General features: G+C 39.4%; 1 non-coding gene across 1 annotated transcript; it reads right to left on the bottom strand.

Annotated features, from left to right (window-relative positions):
• Positions 1-573: 573 nt before the first annotated feature.
• LOC127696912 (small nucleolar RNA SNORA17) lies at positions 574-705 on the bottom strand. The gene has a single exon (XR_007980358.1). It is a non-coding gene; the product is annotated as a small nucleolar RNA SNORA17 (small nucleolar RNA).
• Positions 706-8,836: the final 8,131 nt, after the last annotated feature.

Genomic DNA, 8,836 nt, shown 5'->3' with positions numbered 1-8,836 from the left:
CACATTCAGGGTAAGCTCTTCTGGGCTGTAGCAGGTTAGAGCTGTCCCACTCTGATTTTCGACTGCAGGGCCAGCCCTGCTGCCTCCTGGCATTGGTGGTAAGAGTAAGTCTGTTGGGGGGGGGCTCACAATCTCTCCCTTGCTCATGTCACTGCATGGCAGGCAAGTGTTGAGGTCCACTCTCCCATGCTCATGCACTGGGACCAGCTTACCTGTGCCCCCTCTAACAGGGTCAGCTCTGCTGTGCAGCCCAGTTAAGTTGCAAGTAGGTCCTGCTCTCCTGAATGTACCAGCTCTTCTGATCTCATGATCCAAGGGATCAGGAGTGCAATGCTCTACTTGTGCTTTATGGTACCTGGAAGCAGTCATCTTATGCATGGTCTGTTCCCAGAGACCTGCCCAGATCCTGACTTGTCATCTCAGGCTAGCTCCCTGTCCATGCCCCATGGCACTGGGCTGGTAGTTATCTAGGGCTCAATCCTTATACAGTCTATCCAGTTGGACCCATGAAAGGGTCATCTGTTTGGACTTATGCTCGTTGGCACTAGACTGATGCTAATCTCAGTATGCTTTAATCAGGGAATGCTAATCATTCAGATGTTCAGAGGTCAGAGCACTGAGCAAAGATAGAGCCTCTCTCTTCTCTGCCACTTACGGATACACATGGGACACAGCAGACACATGTCTAAATCTTCTAGGTGTAGGAGTCTTGCACTTCTTATTTAAAATATCTATTTAATCTCTTTTAAATCACAAAATTATATTCAGCATCAGAGATCTAGTCTAGTTTATAGCTGCTGTTTTTTTGAGCCTCAACAAAATTGAAATGTATGTGGTAACCTGGCTCCACCAAATAAACTTTTGGTGTAATCTATCCTCTGTGGTATGAAGTGGATCCCTGTATCTACCCTCTTTTTTATAAATGCCACCAGAAAGCCCTCACTGCCCATGATGTAAATTCCTTTGTCATTGACAAATGTTCCTATGGAGGTTAAAAACCTCGCCAACTGAGAATTACCAGGGAGATAAATGAAAACAGGGGAAATTCTTTCCTTAAACTGGCATTTAAGTTAACAAGAAATAAAGCATGAACTTTGAGCATCTGATTTTATATGTTTTATTTTTCTAAAAGTAAATTCATGTATTAGATTTTTATCATTTCTATTCACCATTCTTTTTTGCTCTTTTTGTTTGTTTGTTTGTTTTTTTGGTTATTTGAAGACAGGGTTTCTCTGTATAGCCCTGGCTGTCCTGAAACGCACTCGGTAGAGCAGGCTGGCCTCGAACTCAGAAATCCGCCTGCCTCTGCCTCCCAGAGTGCTGGGGTTACAGGCATGCGCCACCACCACCCGGCTTCTATTCACCATTCTTAATGACTATTAGAACTTCTCATGACACCTAATGTAACAATCTCTGACAACAGATGAATAAATTTCAAAATACAGGAATACATGTATTTTTGATAAATGAATAATATAACACCAGCTTTATAAAATCTTCAGAAAAACAAATCTCAATTAAAGTTTTCATTGGTTTTTAAAAGCGCTAGGTAAAACAGAACGTCTGAACTAATTAAAAAATTGAAGAACTCAAAATGGAAAATTTACTTCTCTTTCTGCTAACTTTCACACTACAATTATTACATCAATCTTCACTTGGTTATTCAGCCACAGCACAGCACAGTGTGGCATCATTATTCTTACCGTTTACTATGACTTTGAAATGTTACTTGAATGGATATTGGTGAAACATCACTAAATTAGCTTTCTGTTGCATTTTATCTGTGAAAGTAAAATACTTCATATATCACATTTTCTCTCTCTACCTTTTAATGAATGAGGTATCTTCATTTATGTAAAGCAATTTCCAAACTCTTCTCAAGATTTCATATCCAAATTAAAAGCACTGATTAATTTGGATGGAAAAGGAATAAAAAGGACAAATATTTTTGATAATCATAATTGAAAGTTATTTGGTAACCTGGCCCTACCAGGTTTTTTTTTTTAATTTTTTTATTCAATATAATTTATTTACATTTCAAATGATTTCCCCTTTTCTAGTCCCCCACTCCCCGAAAGTCCCGCAAGCCCCCTTTTCTTCCCCTGTCCTCCCACCCAACCCTTCCCACTTCCCCGTTCTGGTTTTGTCGAATACTGCTTCACTGAGTCTTTCCAGAACCAGGGGCCACTCCTCCTTTCTTCTTGTATCTCATTTGATGTGTGGATTATGTTTTGGGTATTCCAGTTTTCTAGGTTAATATCCACTTATTAGTGAGTGCATACCATGATTCACCTTTTGAGTCTGGGTTACCTCACTTAGTATGATGTTCTCTAGCTCCATCCATTTGCCTAAGAATTTCATGAATTCATTGTTTCTAATGGCTGAATAGTACTCCATTGTGTAGATATACCACATTTTTTGCATCCACTCTTCTGTTGAGGGATACCTGGGTTCTTTCCAGCATCTGGCAATTATAAATAGGGCTGCTATGAACATAGTAGAGCATGTATCCTTATTACATGGTGGGGAATCCTCTGGGTATATGCCCAGGAGTCCTACCAGGCTTTTAATTAAAGGTGTGCCCTTAAGAATTATGAAGATTTTAATGTATATTTCATCAATATTATTTACCTATTATTTTGATATTAGTATTACAAAAGACAACAATCAAAACCATCTTCAGAGGAGGATCATTTCTTTTTTAAATTTCTTTTTTCTTTTTTTAATTGAATATATTCTTCATTTACATTTCAAATGGTAAAACCTTTCCCTGTTCTCCCCTCCCTGAAAACCCCAACTCCTCCTCCCACCCCCTGCCTCCAAGTATATGCCCTTCCACCCGACTTACTCCTACCTCTCCCCCTTGATTTCCCTTTGTTGGGGTATCTATTGAGCCTTCACCGAACCAAGGACTATTCCTCCCACTGATGTCTGACAAGGCATTCCTCTGCCACATTTTTGGATTGAACCATCTATACCCCTTAGGCAAATGGATGGAACTAGAAAGTGTCATCCTGAGCGAGGCAACCTAATCACAAAAGAACGCACATGGTATGCACTCACTGATAAGTGGATGTCAGCCCAAAAGCTCAAAAATTTTTTTTATTATTTTATTTATTTACATTTCAAATGTTGTACCTCTTCCCGGTTTCCTCTCTGCAAACCTCTTCTTTCATTCCCCTTTCTCCCTGAGTCTAGGAGGGTGCTTCTCCCACACACCTCCACTCCAACTCACTGCCCTAGCATTCCCCTATGATGGTGCATCAAGCCTTGACAGGAGGATGGGCCTCCTCTCCCATTGATGCCAGATAAGGTCATCCCCTGCTACATATGCCATGGGTAGAGCAATGGGTCCCTCCATGTGTAACTTCAGTTGGTGGTTTAGTCCTTGGGAGTTGGGGGAGGTTGATATTGTTCTTCTTATGGGGTTGCTAACCCCTTCAGCTCCTCAGTCCTTTCCATAACTCTTCCATTGGAGTCCCTGGGCTCAGTCCAATGGTTGGCTGTGTGAGCATCTGCATCTGTATTGGTAAGGCACTTTCAGATCCTCTCAGGAGACAGTTATTTCAAGCTCTGTTCAGCAAGCACTTCTTGGCATCAGCAATAATGTCAGGGTTTGGTAGCTGCATATGGGATGGATACTCAGGTGGGGCAGTCTCTAGATGGCCTTTCCTTCAGTATCTGTTCCATTCTTTGTCCCTGCATTTCCTTTAAACAGGAGAAATTCTGGGTTAATATTTTTGAGATGGGTGGGTGGACCCATCCCTCAACTGGGGGCCATGCCTAATCTATGGATATTGTCTCTACAGGTTTTCTCTTCCCTTTGTTGGGTAGTTCAGCCAATGTCATTCCTGTTGTGGCCTGGGAGCCTCTTCCTTTCCTGGCATCTGGGACTTTCAGGTTGCTACCACCTTTTCCAATCTCCTATTGCAACACACCTCTGTTCAATTTCCTGAACCTCTGTAATGTTTTCTAAAAGTTATAAGATTTCTCTGGGTCTGTTGAAATATTTTTGCTCATAAATGACAATCTAAAAAGCCACAATCATTGCTCACTGACTTTCTAATGGTATGCACGACCCTTCATACTACCTGGTCTTACATATTTGTTTAATTGCACTCCAGGAGACAGCGTAAGATATTTGGAAGCGTCTGAGAAACAAAGGATTGAAGTGTTAGCAGCTGTGTATAAGCTGATTGCCTGGGCTGTAGAACTTCAGCAACATTTCTTATGTAAATGTGTCACAAATCATATTTTGCTGAGCAAATTTGTGGTTTATGAGTACCATATGTTTACAGACTTTTATGTGATATTTGAGGCTAGCTGAAAATGAATCAATGCTGATATTTAATTATGAAAGATTGAGACCATGTCTAAATACTCAGCCCAGTTAATACCATGTCCTGAAATTATGTTGATTCAAAATTCTAATGTTGAATAATGAATCACTTTATGATATACTAGCAGTCTGGCCAATAAGAAATATTTATTTTTGAAACAGTTCCTGACAATAATGTGAGTAACTAATTGTGTCAGCAGTGTTAGTTAACAATAAAACAATACATTACAATATATATGGTACTAAACATCAACTCATAAAGCTATGTTTATTGGAAGAGTTGAATTAGAGATTAACAGAATAATTGCCCTTCTATAGAGTGGTCAGGTTTTTTTCAGTCTTAAAATACAAGAGAATCATATCTTACAAGTGACATGAGAAAATATTTACAAAAGGGAAAGAGGAAGATATAAATAACTATCCTAAAAATCTCCTCAAAGTAACAATTTAAATTTTGTTTTGTTTTTTTATAGATTTTTTTATTTAAATTTCAAATGTTATCCCATTTCCCGGTTTTCTCTATGAAAACACCCTATCCCATCGCACTCTTCCCCTGCTCACTAATCCACCCACTCCTGCTTCCCTGTCCTGGCATTCCCCTATACAGGGTCATTGAGCCTTCTCAGGAACAAGGGCCTCTCCTCCCTTCGATACCCAACAAGGCCATCTTCTACAGCATATGTATCTGGAGCCATGAGTCCCTCTGTGGGTACTCTTTGGTTGGTAGTTTAGTCCCTGGAGTCTCTGGGATACTTGTTGGTTCATATTGTTGTTCCTCCTATGGGGATGCAAGCACCTTTAGTTCTTTGGGTCATTTCTCTAGATCCTCTGTTGGGGACCTTGTGCTCAGTCCATTGGTTGGCTGAGAGCATCCACCTCTGTATTTGTACTGGCAAGGCCTATCAGGAGACAGATAGATAAGGTTCCTGTTAGCAAGTGCTTGCTGGCATCCACAATAGTGTCTAGGTTTGGTGACTATATATAAGATGGAACCCCAAGTGGGGAAGTCTCTCGATGGTCTTTCCTTCAGACTCTGTTCCACACTTGGTCTCTGCATCTGCTCCCATGAGTATTTTGTTCCCCCTTCTAAGAAGGACCAAAGTATCCATACTTTGGTCTTCCTTCTTCATGAGCTTCTTTTGGTCTTTGAATTGTATCTTGGGTATTCCATGCTTCTGGGCTTATCAATGAGTGCATACTATGTGTGTTCTTTTGAGATTGGGTTACCTCACTCAGGATGATATTTTCTAGTTCCATCCATTTGCCTAGGAATTTCATGTTTTTAATAGTTGAGTAGTATTCTGTTCTGAAAATGTACCACATTTTTTTGTTTCCATTCCTTTATTGAGGGATATCTGGGTTCTTTCCAGCTTCTGGTTATTATAAATAAGGCTGCTAAGACCATAGTGGAGCATGTGTCCTTATTACATGTTGGAGCATCTTCTGGGTGAGCTCAGGAGTGATATATCTGGGTCCTCTGGTAATACTAAGTCCAATTTTGTGACGTACCACCACCAAACTGATTTCCAGAGTGGTTTTACCAGCTTGCAATCCCACCAGTAATGGAGGAGTGTTCCTCTTTATCCACATCCTTGCCAGCATCTTCTGTTATTTGAGGTTTTGATCTTAGCCATTCTGACTAGTGTGAGGTGGAATCTCAAGGTTGTTTTGATTTTCATTTCCCCAATCACTAAGGACGTTGAACATTTCTTTAGGTGCTTCTCAGCCATTTGGTATTCCTCAGTTGAGAATTCTTTGTTTAGGTCTGGTGCCCATTTTTAATAGGGTTATTTGGTTCTCTGGAATCTAACTTCTTGAGTTCTTTGTATATATTGGATATTAGTCCTCAATCAGATGTAGGATTGGTAAAGATTTTTCCCAGTCTGTTTGTTGCTGCTTTGTGCTATTGACAGTGACTTTTGCCTTACAGAAGCTTTGCAATTTTATGAGGTCCCATTTGTCAATTCTTGATATTAGAACATAAGCTATTGGTGTTCTGTTCAGGAAATTTTCCACTATGTCATGTGCTCCTGGGTCTTTCCAGCTTTCTTTTTGATTAGTTTCAATGTATCTGGTTTTATGTGGAGGTCCATGATTCACTTGAACATGAGCTTTGTGCAAGGGAATATGAATGCATTGATTTGCATTCTTGTATATGATAACCACCAGTTAACCCAACACCACTTATTGAAAATGCTATCTTTTTTCCACTAGATGCTTTTACCTCCTTCGTCAAAGTTCAAGCAACCATAGGTATGTGGTTTCATTTCGAGGTCTTCACTTCCATTCCATTGAACTACTTGCCTGTCACTGTACCAATACCATGCAATTTTTATTACTACTGCTCTGTAGTACTTCGTGAGTTTAGGGATGCTGATTCTCCCAGAAGTTCTTTTATTGTTAAGAATAGTTTATTTCTCCTGAGTTTTTTATTATTCCAGACAAATTTGGAAATTGCTCTTTCTAACTGTAGGTAGATTTGAGTTGCAATTTTGATGGGCATTGCATTTACTTTGTAGATTGCTTTTGTCAAGATAACCATTTTTTTTATTCGATATATTTTTATTTACATTTCAAATGATTTCCCCTTTTCTAGCCCCCCACTCCCCGAAAGTCCCATAAGCCCCCTTTTCTCCCCCTGTCCTCCCACCCACCCCTTTCCACTTCCCCGTTCTGGTTTTGCCCTATACTGAGTCTTTTCAGAACAAGGGGCCACTCCTCCTTTCTTCTTGTACCTCATTTGATGTATGGATTATGTTTGGGGTATTCCAGTTTTCTAGGTTAATATCCACTTATTAGTGAGTGCATACCATGAGTCACCTTTTGAGTCTGGGTTACCTCACTTAGTATGATGTTTTCTAGCTCCATCCATTTGCCTAAGAATTTCATGAATTCATTGTTTCTAATGGCTGAATAGTACTCCATTGTGTAGATATACCACATTTTTTGCATCCACCCTTCTGTTGAGGGATACCTGGGTTCTTTCCAGCATCTGGCAATTATAAATAGGGCTGCTATGAACATAGTAGAGCATGTATCCTTATTACATGGTGGGGAATCCTCTGGGTATAGTGGTATAGCAGGATCTTCTGGAAGTGAGGTGCCCAGTTTTCGGAGGAACCGCCAGACTGATTTCCAGAGTGGTTGTACCAATTTGCAACCCCACCAGCAGTGGAGGAGTGTTCCTCTTTCTCCACATCCTCTCCAACACCTGCTGTCTCCTGAATTTTTAATCTTAGCCATTCTGACTGGTGTAAGGTGGAATCTCAGGGTTGTTTTGATGACCATTTTTACAATATTAATCCTGCCAATCCATGAGCATGGAAGATCTCTCCATCTTCTGAGTTTGTCTTCAATTTCTTTCTTTAGAGACTTAAAGCTTGTGTCATACAGATCTTTCACTTGTTTAGTTAGAGTCACACCAAGGTATTTTATATTATTTGTGACGATTTTGAAGGGAGTTTTTTCTATAATTTCTTTCTCAGGCTATTTATCCTTTGAGTAGAGGAAGGTCACTGATTTGTTTGAGTTAATTTTATATCCAGCCACCTTGCTGAATTTATTTATCAGGTTTAGGTGTTCTCTTATGGAATTTTGGGGCTCACTTAAGTATACTATCATATCATCGGCAAATAATGATATTTTGACTTCTTCATTTGCAATTTTTATCCCTTTCACTTCTTTTTGTTATCTATTTGCTGTGGCTAGGATTCGAGTACTATATTGAATAGATATGGAGGAAGTGGACAGCCTTGTCTAGTCCCTAATTTCCTTGGGATTGGTTCAAGTTTCTCTCCATTTACTTTGATGTTTGATACTGGTTTGCTGTATATTGCTTTTACTTTGTGAAGGTATGGGCTTTCAATTCCTGATATTTCCAAGACTTTTATCATGAAAGGGTGTTGAATTTTGTCAAATGCTTTATCAGCATCTAAAGAGATGATCATGATTTTTTTTTCTTTGAGTTTGCTTATGTAGTAGAATATGTTGATGGATTTCCTTATGATGAACCATCCATGCATCCCTGGGATGAAGCCTACTTGATTATAATGGATGATCATTTTGATGTGTTCTTAGATTCAGTTTGCAAGAATTTTATTGAGTTTTTTTGCATTGAAATTCATAGGGGAAATTGGTCTGAAGTTCTTTTTGTGGTTTAGGTATCAGAGTAATTGTGGCTTCATAGTACGAATAGGGTAGGGTTTCTGTTTCTATGCTGTGGAATAGTTTGGAGAGTGTTGGTATTATGTCTTTCTTAAAGATCTGATAAAAGTCTGCACTAAACCCATCTGGTCCTTGGCTTTTCTTGATAGGGAGACTATTGATGAGTTCCTTTATTTCATTAGGGGTTATTGGGATGTTTAGATCATTTATCTGATCATGATTTAACTTTGGTACCTGATATCAGTATAGGAAATTGTCCATTTCCTCCAGATTTTCCATTTTTTTTTTTTTTGAATAAAGGCATTTGTAACAGGAGCTGATGATTTTTTGGCT

This window comes from Apodemus sylvaticus, chromosome 11, assembly GCF_947179515.1.
Source record: "Apodemus sylvaticus chromosome 11, mApoSyl1.1, whole genome shotgun sequence".
In the NCBI taxonomy this organism is placed as follows: domain Eukaryota; kingdom Metazoa; phylum Chordata; class Mammalia; order Rodentia; family Muridae; genus Apodemus; species Apodemus sylvaticus.
Note: the sequence above shows the minus strand (reverse complement) of the source record. Positions and strands in the feature narration are given on the sequence as shown.